The following is a 13,959-nucleotide window of genomic DNA, read 5'->3' as shown; positions in this document are numbered from 1 at the left end:
GGAGGGGAGGGGAGGGAGAACATTTGGGTCATACTCTTCCAGAAGGACCAGAGATGAGGTACTTCTCTGAAGATTTATAGGTAGTTAGTATAGGTATTGTTTGGTATAGCTATTGGTAAGTTGCCCGTACTCCTGCATAATAGCCCTTCACCTATATTCTATAAATAACCTTGGTAGGCACATTCCTTCGCACACTCACACTCATACACACACTCACATACACAACTATTCTTAGACATACACCCACTCAGACACACACATGCACACATACTGAGATACACACTTACACACTCTCACACAGACACACACACATACACACACACACACAGACACATATGAAAGTAGAAGGATGACCTGTTGGAAAGAGGAAGTAGATCTGGGGTCAGTGGTTGGGGTGGAACACGAGAGGGTGGTGGAGGTGAACACAAGCAAAATACATGATATCCATGTATGAAAATGTCATAAGGAAACCCACTGCTATATATTATTAATATATGTAATAAATCAATAAACAAACAGGAAGCCCTGGGCAAAGTGACAGGTGGAATTCTGTGTGGAGGCACACACATACGACTCTAGCAGGAGTTCAAGGCCAACCTCGAATACAGGAGAACAGGTCTTAAAATTAAAAACCGAGAATGGGCGGGGTAGTACATCCCTTTAATCCCTGACACTAAAGAGTCAGGTGGATGCCCGTGAGGGCAAAACCAGCCTGCTCTAAATAGTGAGCTCCAGGCCAGCCAGGACTACAAAATGAGATCCTGTTTAAAAGGTAAAAATGTAAAATAAATAAATAACTGACTGGGGAGCTTCACGCGAAGCCATAGGGTTTATAGCTGCAGCTGGACTCTTAAATTGTGCCGAGTCACCGACTTGTAGAGCAAGACTCCAGGTTTTTCTCTCGTGACAATAGAGTTGGGGTGGGAGTGGGATTAGGGGTGCCCCTCGGTACACCATCTCTCTGCCTCTCGCCAGTCTAAGCCTTGGAAAGGCAGCATGATCCCACTTGGAAAGAAGCAGTTCCAGGAAGCTACTGTGCAATCCCAGGAATGACCCCGAGTGCCTTCTCAGACAGAAAACGTGTATCATTCGGGAAACGTTTTTACCTTTTGCTTCACAGAAAGAAGCGCTGAATACCTAATCCTATCCAGAAGCAGTATTTTTTTATCCAGGATTCGCAAGCCCCAGTCTGGCGGTCCCGGAGCTCCGGCTCCCTCCGCCAAAGGTCTCCTCCCTCCACTGTGTTTGATGGTTTCCTCTGGCCTGGCTCCTTCCTTCCCTTCAGACTACAATAATGCCACTCCAGCCTAAAACAAGCCCCTGTCCTCCACCCTTCCTCCCCTCAGCTCCTGCATTCTTTGCTTTTACCCCAAGCTTCCTTTTCGGCTGCTCGGGCTTCCTGGGCTTCCTCGCTTTCTTTTCCAGGGAGCTCCTCTGGAACCTGGGTTCTCTCTCCAAAGCCAGAGACAGCCTCTTCGTCATGTCATCCACAATGATAAAACCTAGGCCTGCTCCCTGCTCCCTATCCCCTGCCTCAGACTGCCTGTTACCATTTCATATCAGGGCCATCACTCCTGGACATTTCTGTTTCTCCCTCAGCCTCTGGGGTCCATGGCTTTGGATATGATGGCTGTATTCTCTTTGATCTCTCCTGGGTGGTCAATCATACCCTTCCACAGTTAACTACAACTTTTAATTAGTCCCTAAAGAGTCTGCTTTTCTATTCCTATTCTGTTATAATCATGTCTCCAGCCAACAATAATCTAACCCACAGGTCCTCAAAAGTAGCCTCACATAGAAGTCACTTGGTTAACTGTGAGTGTCTGTGTATGCATGCCTGCTGGGGCTCAAGCTCAGGACCTACCTTGTGTGTACTATGCAAGCTGAGTTCTACCATGTATACTCAGCCCAGAATTATTAGAAAAAAAAATTTTTTTGAGACACGGACTCTCTATACTGCTGTGCTGAAACTTGAAACTCACTATGTAGACCAGGCTGGCACCTAACTCATAGGGATCAGCCTGCCCCTGCCTTTCAAGCACTGGGATTAATGGTAAGCAACATCACACCTGGATCTATTTTAACAATTTTTAAAATCCTGATACCTGATCTGGTGAGATATGGAAGTGGGTAAAAGTGTTTACTGTACAAGCCTGACAACCTGAGTTCAGTCCCAGAAGCCATTGTAAAAAGGACAAATTGACCTCCACAGACTCATCCATCTACACACACACACACACACACACACACACAAACACACACACACACACAAACACACACACACACACACAGAGGATGATGATGATGATGATAAACAGTAACAGTAAATTAAAATGTTTTTAAAGGACCTTAATGCCCACTCCACTCGCATCAATTAAGTCAGAATGTCTGAAAGGAGATGGACATTGGTGTCTCTAAATCTCCCCAGACAGTAGTACATGACTGCAGTCTCCAGTCCCTGGAAGACTAACAAGTCAGTGGCCAGCCTAGGTTATAGATAAAGGTTCTGTCTCAAACCACCACCACCAATAACAACAACAACAACAACAACACACACACATATACACAAAGGGAAAAGTCTTCAGATACCACTAGGCATGGTGTCTCACACTTGCAATCCCCACATGAAGATGAGTGAGACAGGGGTGTGGAGTCGGGGAGAGTACGGTGAGCTCCAGAGTGGCCTAGGCTTCAGGATTGTATTGTGAGACCCTGATCAGAAACAACAACAAACAAGCAGGAGCTGAAGAGATGGCTCAGGTGTACTGGCTGCTCTTTGAGAGGATCTGGGATTGAGTAGAGACGGATCACAACCAACAGTAACTACAATTCTGGGGTCCGATGCCTTCTCTTGACCTTTGAAGATGGAGTGTGACCAGGCATGCAGTGTGTGTGCACTGACAAACATGTACAAAATACCCATACACATAAAATAAAACAAACAAATAAACTCAGACTTCATATAAGAACATAGGATTTTGGGGGCCACTGCTCTATAGGATAACATAACTGCTGATGCATATCACTATACAGACGTGGAAATCCACAAAATATACAATTCCAACAGTACACTTTAATGTAAGCTGCAGGCTTCCAGTGGTTATGACGTGTCAAAGTAGGTACATTAATTACACCACATGCCCTCAGGTATCCTCACGAGTTGACAAAGGCAACAATATATACACATGTGTGAAGCAAGAGGTTTACAGAACATCACTTTCTTAACGTTGCCTTAAACCTAAAATCTAAAAGCTGGAGAGATGGTTCTATGGCTAAAAGCACTTGCTGCTCTTCTAGAGAACCTGATTTCGATTCCAGAACTCATGCTGAGCAGCTCACAACAGCCTGTAACTCCAGAGGATATAACTCCTCTTCTGCTTCCATGAGTGTGCATGCAAGCATACACACGTGGTATACATTCATACAGGCACACATACACACCATAGACATTCACACACATAGTAGACATTCTTACAGACACATAGAAATAAAATAGAGCCAGGCAGTGGTGGTGCACACGTTTAATCCCAGCACTTGGGAGGCAGAGACAAGTAGATTTCTGAGTTTGAGGCCAGCCTGGTCTACAGAGTGAGTTCTAGGACAGCCAGGGCTATACAGAGAAACCCTGTCTCAGAAAAACAAAACAAAACAAAACAAAACCAAAACAAAAAAACCAAAACCAAACCAAAACAAAATAAAACAAAAAAAAGAAATAAAATAGAAAATCAACGACAATCAAAACTCGTCCTAAAAAGTTACATTTTTAAAAAGCAGGAATCAAGGGTAATCATGATGATGCACACTTAACAGTCAGCTGAAGGCTAACCTTGCAGCACAGCAAGTTAAAGTCTAGCCTGGGCTACCCAAGACCCTGCCTCAAAAACAAGTAAACAACAACTGCCCAAAGATAAGCCGCTCCCCTTACCAAAAAACACGAGATTTTTTTAAATATATATTTTAATATGTATGTATGTTTGTTTGTATGTATGTATGTATTTCTTGTGCATTGGTGTTTTGCCTGCATGTATGTCTGTGTGAGGGTGCTGCATCCTGGAGTTACAGATAGCTGTGAGCTGCCATATGGGCGCTGGGAAATGAACCTGGGTCCTCTAGAAGAGTAGCCAGTGCCCTTAACTGCTGAGCTCTTTCTCTAGCCCCCATAACAAGATTCTTAACTTGAAATCCAATTCTAGGAACTAGTCGAATCCCAAAAGAGTGTGCATAGAGGGCACAATTCTCTATTCTCATAGGAGCGTGAGTCAAAAAAGGTTTTAAGAGGCTGCTGTGGTGACTCATGCCTATAATTCTAGTCCCAGTGTTCAGGAAGTGGGAAGAGGTGGATTACTTGAGTAGAGACCAGCCTGGATTACATCTAGTGTGAGAACCAAATATCTATCTATCTATCTATCTATCTATCTATCTATCTATCTACCTATCCATCCATCCACCCACCCATTCATCTATCTACATATATATGTATATATGATAATATATATTATACTCACTATTCAACACTGAATGTATTCCAAGCACTATGCAAAGTCCTGTACATACATTAGCCCACTAATATTCAAAACTCTCTCTAAAAGGATGAGTATTGCACTATCTTATAGATGATTATTAATAACTGCCCCAAATCAGCAAGTCCTTCATGTCTGGCTTCATACCCAATTAGATCTCCTCTTGCAGCTTCCTGGGTTGTAGGTATAATCAGAATTCCTGACATAACGAAGCAAAGCCTTCATCATCTGCCTTGTCCCCTAGCCCAGTGCTTGCTTTCTGCCCAGCCTTCCTCTGGAGAAGTCATGTACTCCATGCTGGTCTTCATAGCTATCCTCAGCATCCCACTTACGCTGCAAGACCAACTCTCTGACATAATATGCCCCCTTCCCTACCTCTCTGGAGGACATTGGCCACATGGCACAAGGGGCACTGATGTTAGACAATGGAGTCCCATCTTCCCTTGGGAGAAGCAGCCCCACAACGTCTTGAGTTACCCAATGGCCCATAAAGGGCTCGTTGGAAAACAATGTAATCTAGCCATGCTTTGTACTTACTAGGGAGGACCCAGGTTCTATCTCAGGGGAGTAGGCCTTTGTCTCATGAGAATGACGTGTAGGATGTTATGCTGCCAGGATATCCCTACTGATCTGATAGGGTTATTGTTAGGATTCGTTGAAATAGTCACTTAAAAGCATTCAGCTTTTGTTGAACACATGGTGAGAAAAAAAGGCTGCCTTATTAAGTAGTCTTCTCCTCTCACATCCACTGGCTTACTGGCCATCCATGTCAAAAATGCAGACTTAACAGCCCCCAGCCACAAGTCTTCCAATAGCTGGCCACTGCACTGGCAGCCCCTCCCCCTCTGACACAAACACTTTCCTCATTGCTGCGGTATGCACACAGCTGAGCAAGCAAGCGTGCCACACCAGGAAGGCGCCACTGAATGGCTATGATATAAAATCAGTTTGATGAAATGTCTCCAGTGCTTCAACAAAGGGCGAGAGGGAGGAAAGGCATTGTGTGTGGTCATACAAACACCTCAATTCTGATGCCCCCCTGTCAGGTCAACCTTAAAACAGAGCTCTTGGGAACTAGGGAAATCAAAGTTGTCTTTTGATAGAAACTATCAAATGGAGATGATTTCAGAACTGTGAAAATTTTAGATTTATTTTATGTGTGTTTTGCCTGCAGGCATGGATGTGTACCACACACATGCCCTTGAAGGTCGGAAGATGACACTGGATGCCCTGGAACTAGAGTTACAGATGGTTTTGAGCTGCCAGCTAAGTGCTAGCGTTCCAGCTCAGGGTTGCTCCAGGAACCAGTGCTCTTAATTACTGAGTCATCTTTCCAGTCCATGATGTGTGATGTGTACAAAGCTCAAGTGTTCTCATACCTTCTAGATATTCTGTTTTGGAATGGTTAGGGGATGAGGCAGGGTCTCACTACACAGCCATAGCTGGCCTTGATTTAATATATCGACTGTGTTAGCCTTGAACCTTCCTGATTGCTGGGATTACAAGCACCATCATTCTTGGTTCTACATATTCCTGGGTTTTGCATTTTTCATTTTGAGGATTTGTGTGTGTGTGTGTGTGTGTGTGTGTGTGTGTGTGTGTCTGTGTATTTATGGCTTGACTCAAATGTGGAGGTCAGAAGACAACTTTTAGAATGGGTTCTCTCCTTCCACCATGGGCTCTGGGTCTGACCTCAGGTAGCCAGGCATAGTTGGCCAGTGATTTTACCCAGTGCACTGACCTATCTTGCTGATCCTGGATTTTTTTGAGACAGGATTTCATGTAGTTCAGGCTAGCCTCAAATTTACTATGTAGCTAAAGATGACTTTGAATTCCGGATTCTCCTATCTCTGCCTCTCAAGTACTGCAATTACAAGTATGCATCACCTTACCTAGATCTTCCTGTGTACTCTTAAAGGTTATCCCATGCCGGGCAGACTCTCTGCCGACAGAACCAGGCGAGAGGGAGAGAGCCCGGTACAGCCGAGCCTCTCGGGGCCGAGCGGGATGGTGAGTGTCGCAGCTCGGATCTCCTGCCTCCGGAGAATAACCTCACCAAGCCAGGAGTCCACACCAAGCCGGGAGTCTGTCAAAGCAGGAACTCTTTTTTTATGTATCAATCCTTTCTTTATAAAGGGTTGAGAGAGGAGGCAGAGTTTTCTGCTGAGGTGAGATGACATAGGGGGAGGGGAAAATTGACGAAGAGTATGGGGTGACTGACGGAGCCAACAAAGTTACTAGCAAGAGCTAGGCAAAGGCAGGCTTAAGCAGGTTGTGTTGAGTCACTCCAGTACGGAAATGACTGAGACAGTTTACAAAACTCAAGCCAGGCTCAGGTTTGTCCTCAAGGCCCAAACTAGGGCCAAATAGAGACCAACATCTCCCCCTTTTGTTATTGTAATGAGCAGGTTACATGGCTTCTGTCTTAGGTTGTCCCCCACATGGGGATCGTACCTGTCTTTGAATACCATGTGTCACTCTGGCTCAAGGGGCTTCTCCACGACCTGCCTTAGGTTGTCCCAGCACATCTGAGATCTTACCCGTCATGTCATTGGTCAAATGGAGAGCCAGGGAGGGTCGCTCATATTTTGAGGGCCAATCGTATGTTAATCTTGGCTCTCCAGAAGCCAGCCTTTGATAATGAGCCTGGACCTGATGAAGCCTGATTGCCTTTATACACTGTTGGATGAATTGTATATTAAGTAAACATGGCCCCACTGTGGGAGGGAGAAAGGGAAGCAAGAAGGGACCAGAGAGGGACCAGGGAGGCAAAGTAGGTAGGACCGGAAGCCATGGAGGCCAGTCCGCAGTGGGTTGTCTTGAAACTCTCTCTTCCTCTTCTCTAAGTCTTTTTGGATCGTTGAATCACCCCCATCAATCTTTTGTAGGATATTCATTGTCGATGACAGGGGGATCTTCATTCTTTTCTCTTGATGACTCTGTGAAGGAAGCAGAAGGAGGGCTCTCAGGGCTGGAAATGTCCTTGGAGTGATTAGTATTGTCATCCCCTGTTGGGGCAAGTATTTTATGTCTCTGGCTGATATCCAGATTGGTCTTTTCTCATTTTGAGGGAACACACAGCCAAACCCTCTCCCAGCTGTCAAGAGTGGGTCTGGCCCTCTCCAAGCTCCAGTCAGTGGGTCTCTCCACCTGACCCAAATGGAGCTGTAGGAAACTGATGAAGACCAATGTTTTTGAAATGGGGACAGATGTGGATCGTCTTTGGAAAAGTTCAAAATATTCATGGCAAATAGTGCCTTTTTCAATTGATCGTGTGGGGGGAGAGACTGGTGTCGTGACTCGGATTCGAACCGAGGTTGCTGCGGCCACAACACAGAATACTAACCACTATACAAGACTGGGTTCTCATATGCAAGGGGTTAACACAGGTCTAGCCTTATGATATTCTCTGGTGCCAGAGAAAATTATTAAACTAATGATCACATGATATATATTAAGAGTCATAAAGTGTGAGGATTTTGACATTTCACAAAAAGAGATAGGGGCTGGAGAGATAGTCCACTGGTTAAGAGCACTGGCTGCTGGATTCTCAGTGCCTACATGGAAGCTCATAAAGATCTAAACTTCAATCCTATGGGATCTGATGTCTTCTGGCTTCCATGGGCACCAGTCATTCATATGCTATACAGCTGTATATTAAGGCAAACATTCATACACATAAAATAAGAGTTAAAACAATGTGTGACTGGAAAGATTGTTCAATAGTTAAGAACACTTGTTCTTGGGAAAGAACTGGGTTGGTTTCTATATAAGTTGACTCACAACTGGAGCTCCAGCCTCAGGGGAATCCAGCCTCTGGCTCCCTCAGACACTCATGCACACCACACACACACACACACACACACACACACACACACACACACATACACACACACATACACACTCAATTAAAAATACAATAAATCTTAAAACAACAAAGTGTGGCATATATACTGTCTTAGGATTTCCATTGCTGTGAAGAGACACCATGACCAAGGCAATTCTTATAAAAGAATGTATTGCAGCTGGCTTACAGTTTCAGAGGTTCAGTCCATTATCATCATGGTATGAAGCATGGCAGCATGCAGACAGACTTGGTGCTGGAGGAGCCAAGAGTTCTACATCTTGATTAGATGGCAGCCACGAGGAGATTGTCTTCTTGGGTCAGCCAGGAGGCGGGTCTCTCTTCCACCTATGGGCTGAGCTTGAGCACAGGACCTCAAAGCCCACACTCACAGTGACTCACTTCCTCCAACAAGGCCACACCTCCCAATGGTGCCATTTACCATGGGCCAAGCATATTCAAACCATCAAATATACATAATACTTTTTCTAAATAAAAGAAAGAACTGAGAAGCTGAAAGCCTATACAGAAAGGATGAAGAAAACCATCATCTGATTCCCACTGATAGACAATAATAGCACAGTCCTTGTGCTGGTCTGCAGATAGCTGAACATGCCTGCAGTCTCTTCCTTTGTTTGGAGGATGAAAGCAGAAAGATCACACTTTGAAGCCAATATGGGCTACATAGCAAGTTCACAATAACAAGAAAACACAACAACAAAAACAACTTACAACAGCAATCCTTCCCTGGAAGAGTTGCAAACTAAATCGTACCTGTGTGTCTGTGCTTGCACTCAGATGCACACATGAGGGTTATGGCTACTGAGCTGGCTCAGGGGTACAGCACTTGCCTCATGTGCCTGCTTTGATTCCTAGCACCTACATGACGGCTCAAAAGCATCCGTAACTCCAGTTCTGAAGGATCCCACACCCTCTCCTGGCTTCTATGGGTATTAGGCATGCATACGGCTCACAGTTATACATGCGATCAAAATATCACATACATACATATAGTGAGAAATTATAAAATAAGTAAAGCGCCGGTCAGTGGTGGCGCACACCAGCACTTGGGAGGCAGAGGCAGGCGGATTTCTGAGTTCAAGGCCAGCCTGGTCTACAGAGTGAGTTCCAGGATAGCCAGGGCTATACAGAGAAACCCTGTCTCAACACCCCCCCCCCCAAAAACAAATAAATAAAATAAGTAAAGCAAGTACTTAACCTCTATGTGTCTCAATTTTATTATAAAAAAGGGCAAGTTAAAGCTGCATAGTAACAACTTATTCCTGGAGTGGATAAGCTATGTAAGTAGCTCGATGGTTTTATGGCACACAGTGCAGTACTCATTACTCAATGTTACCCATTAATACCACTGAAATAATATCACTGGATGTCCACTGTATATATGGAGTGATAGTAATTTTCAGTTCTAAGTTGGCTCTCCTCACAGCCATCTTCTTCTCACTGGTTTTAAAGTACCTTCTTTGTTCAAGTACTGAACTTTATTATAGTTGGCGGCACCAAGTCATGGCCCTGAGCATCATCAGGTGAGACGACACTTGGCTTTCTTATCTTTTGAGACAGAGACTTTATATAGATAGCTGTCTTAGTTAGGGTTTCCAATGCTGTGAAGAAGACACCATGACCAAGGCCACTGTATAAAGGGCAACATTTAATTGATGATGGCTTACAATTTCAGAGCTTTGGTCCATTATCATCATGGAGGGAAGCATGGCAGTGTCCAGGCAGGCATGGCAATGGAGGAGCTGAGGGTTCCAAAGGCAGCCAGTAGAAGACTGGTTTCCTCAGGCAGCTAGGAGGAAGCCATCTTCAGGAAGGGGTAGAGCCTAAGCATAGGAGGAGACCTCCAAAGCTCACCACCACAGTGACTACCTCCACCAAGGCCGCACTTCTTAACACTACCACTCCCTGTGGGCTTAGCCTATTCTAACTACCCTAACTGGCCTGAAACTTGTTATCAAGGCCAGGCTGTCTTTGAACTTGTGACAATCCTTCTACCTCCTAAGTGCTACCATGCCTATAATCTCTCCTCCCAAGCTTCCCTCCCACCCTAGTCTTGATATGTAGGCACCTAGTTGGTCTGAAACTTATTATATTGTCCAGGCAAGCCTTGAATTCATGATTTTTTTTTTTGTTTCAGCCTCAAGAGTACTGGGATTATAGGAATGAGTCACCTAACTCAAGTGGTATATTCTGTCTGTCTGTCTGTCTCTTTCAAGACAGGGTTTCTTTCAGCCCAGGCTGCCTTCAGATTCACTAGTAGACTGTCTTGAAATCTTGACCCACCTGCTTCTATTGTCCAGATGCTGGAATTACAGGCTCGTATAACCACATTTAGCATGGTGTAGTCTCTCAAAGCAGCTATCTTAATTCATGAAATGTGACTTTCCTCTATTTAAAAAAATCCAGGAAAGAGGACTGGAGATATATAACTCAGTTGATGAAGTGCTCCCTGGTTAGCATGAAGCCCTGTGGTCAATCTTTAGTACCAACCATGTAAATCCAGGCAGAGAACTGCATGACTATAATCCCAGCCCTAGGGAGCTGGAAGCAGAAGGATCAGAAACTCAAGGTCATTCTCAGGCACATGGTGAACTAGAGGCTATGTAAGATCCTGTTTTAAAAAGAAAACAAAATTCTTACTATTTAGCATACTGTGGTAGTGCCAATCCCGGTCCGTGGCATGGTAGCTCATATGCTTAGGCTTGGGAGCCTGATAGTTTAGGTCAGCCTGGGCTACTGTGAGATCCTGTCTCTATAAAAGAAGGACATGCCCCCCCTCCCTGCTCCCTTCTCCCCCTCCCAACACTTGTGATTTATGACAGGAAATCAAGGGGTCATACAGAGGTCTCAAAATACCCAGAACTGAATTCACCTCCTAAGCCCTCCAGGAATTTCCTCCTTCACCTTATTATCTATGCATATTCCCCACTAAGAAGACAGCCCCAGGCCAGAGATGTCACTAAACAGTTAAGACGCTTGCTTACTGCCCTGCAGAAGACCTAGGTTCTGTTTCAGCACCCATATGTAGGGTGGCTACAACCACCTACACTAACTCCAGATGTCTAGGATCGAACATCCTTTTCTAACCTCTGTAGGCTCCTGCATACACGCAATGTCATAAACACACTCAGGCATACACACGTAACATAAAGTAAGATAATAAATCTTTAAAAAGAACACAGCCTGAATCATATGAAATTTAAAAGTTTACCTGTATCTCAACAACTTGCTCTTGGTATGAGAAGTGAGTTGGTACTTTTTCCATAGATACCAACTTGCAAAGAACTCTCTGTATGGATGCAATGAGACCAAAATCCAGATGCCTCTGTTGTCCCCCAGCATACAGATAGAAGAGGCAGGCTCAGTGGGAGATAGGCTGGCAGAAAAAGACACAGTTGTCTGTGGAAAGTCTCAAGGGCAAAGTGGGGCTCCATTCTAGAGAGTTCTGAGAATAATGTGTGGTTAGCTAGTTTCCTGTGAACCAGCTACCTGTCCCATGGGTGGATCAAGGGAAGAGTTAAAAGTCATGGAAGACATTAGGAGTACAAGCCCCTTGGCGTGGAACAGTAGCCTAGGGTCTTTTTTTCATTAATAGGAGGTCAGGGGCATCTGGGAAGGTACTGTCAAGACTAGCCTGTGCTAAAGGAGAATTTGTCCCTAAAAATGTTTCAAAGAAGAATGCTCTGGAATGATGGCTCATTGGCTACTTTTCCAAGGGACCCAGGTTCAATTCCCAGCACACACATTTCCCCTCACAATTGTCTATAATTCCAGTTCCAGGGGATCTGACACCCTCAAAAAAATTAACAAGAGGTCAGAGAGATGTCTTAGTCAATAAAATATTTGTTGCACAAGCTTAAAAACCTGAGCCAGGGGCTGGAGAGATGGCTCAGCGGTTAAGAGCACTGACTGCTCTTCCAAAGGTCCTGAGTTCAAATCCTAGCAACAACATGGTGTCTCACAACCATCTGTAATGAGATCTGATGCCCTCTGGTGTGTCTGAAGAAAGCTACAGTGCACTTTCATATAATAAATAAATAAATATTAAAAAAAAAAAAACTGAGCCAGATTCTTAGCACTCACAGAAAGGTCAGAAAAGGCAAGAGGTCCCTGTGACTTACTGGCCAGCCAGTCTAACCAATTTAAACAACCAAACTCCAGCTTCAAAAGGAAAGTGGATGACTAATTGAGCAAGACACTCAACATTGACCTCTGACCTCCACACACATGCTTACACATGTATACATACATACAAACATGTTTGCATGTGCATGTGTGCATATACAAAAGACAAGCAGGAGATCAAGCAAGATGACTCAGTAGGTTCAAAGTGTCTGCTATCAAGCTTGATAACCTGGATTGGATTCCCAGAATCCACATAGTAGATGGAAGAAAAGAGCCTTTGATTTCCACACATGTGGTTTGGGTACCCATACATACACAATATACACAAACATGTAATAAGAAGAGCTTAAAGAAAAGGCAATATGGAACCTAGATAGCCAGACCAGGTGTAGCAGTGGCCTGCCTAGAATCCCAGAATTCTAGAGGCTGAGGCAGAAAGGTCCATCGTAAGACCAAAGCCGGCCTGGGTTCTATCCCTAACTCAAGAAGTAAAGGATTCCTTCTCCAGGATCTTGCCCCACCTCCACCCCCCAACCCTCTACTCCCGATGACTTCTTGTGTGCCACAATCTGTTTGTGGTTTTCAGATACACCTTCCTGCCTTACACTGTGCCTTTCAGTGTGGTTTTGCCTATGCCATCGGGAAATGTCCTGATGTGTTTGGTCATCCTGAAAACTCCATTCTCTTTCAGGATTTGGCTCAGGTGCCATCTCACCTCTATGACCTAGAATGGCCTCTCTTCTTGCGACCCAATCCTGATACCAGTGACCCTACAGTCCTTCAGAATTGAAACAGTGAACATTTATATTACTCTGTTAGCATTATTTTACATTTGTTTTGAACAGGGTCTCATGTAGCTGGGCTGGACTTGAATTCATACATGACAGTCATACTGTCTCAGCCTCCAAAGTGTTGGAACACAAGCATATGCTACCATGCCTGCCATATGCATGCATTTTCCTAGCTTCCAAAGGGCAGGAGCTGCCCCGTGGATATTTTTATATTTCCAGCAAACAGGGGGGGACCTGAGTTCTAAGTGGATGAACAGTTTTCCCTGAATTGGATCCTCAAGACCAGTCACATGGAATGATTGCTGGGGTACCCAAAGGTGAAGGTTGCCTTCTAGAACTCTGTTACCTTGGCTCTGTCCCTGTCTAAATAGCAATGTCATTTGACCCCTTGGCTCTCTTCCTGACTAAATAACGATTACATTTCCATCTAGCCAGACAAATCCTTAGAGTACCTTTTTGTTGTTGTTGTATAATTCGTAAATACTTAAAGGAGATGAGACCTTATACTAAAGGGACAAGGAAGGTCTGAGTCCTCGTGTGAATGCATTGGAAGTCAGGGCATGCAGCCTTCGTTAGTAACAGAGCACAGAGACAGTGGCAACCTACAAAAGTTTCTATGGGCTTTAATCTTGCAGCAGTGTATAAGCCCATTAACATT

General features: G+C 44.5%; 1 long non-coding RNA gene across 1 annotated transcript in view; it reads left to right on the top strand.

Moving 5' to 3' along the window:
* LOC116082321 overlaps positions 1 to 13,730 on the top strand; it is a 41,620-nt gene extending 27,890 nt beyond the window's left edge. The window contains exon 3 of the long non-coding RNA XR_004115248.1: positions 13,521 to 13,730. This is a non-coding gene — a long non-coding RNA (uncharacterized LOC116082321). The remainder of the gene's footprint in view (positions 1 to 13,520) is intronic.
* Positions 13,731 to 13,959: the final 229 nt, after the last annotated feature.

Source organism: Mastomys coucha, unplaced genomic scaffold (assembly GCF_008632895.1).
Source record: "Mastomys coucha isolate ucsf_1 unplaced genomic scaffold, UCSF_Mcou_1 pScaffold7, whole genome shotgun sequence".
In the NCBI taxonomy this organism is placed as follows: Eukaryota; Metazoa; Chordata; class Mammalia; order Rodentia; family Muridae; genus Mastomys; species Mastomys coucha.
The sequence above is the reverse complement of the archived record's forward strand: the minus strand, read 5'-3'. Positions and strand labels throughout refer to the sequence as shown.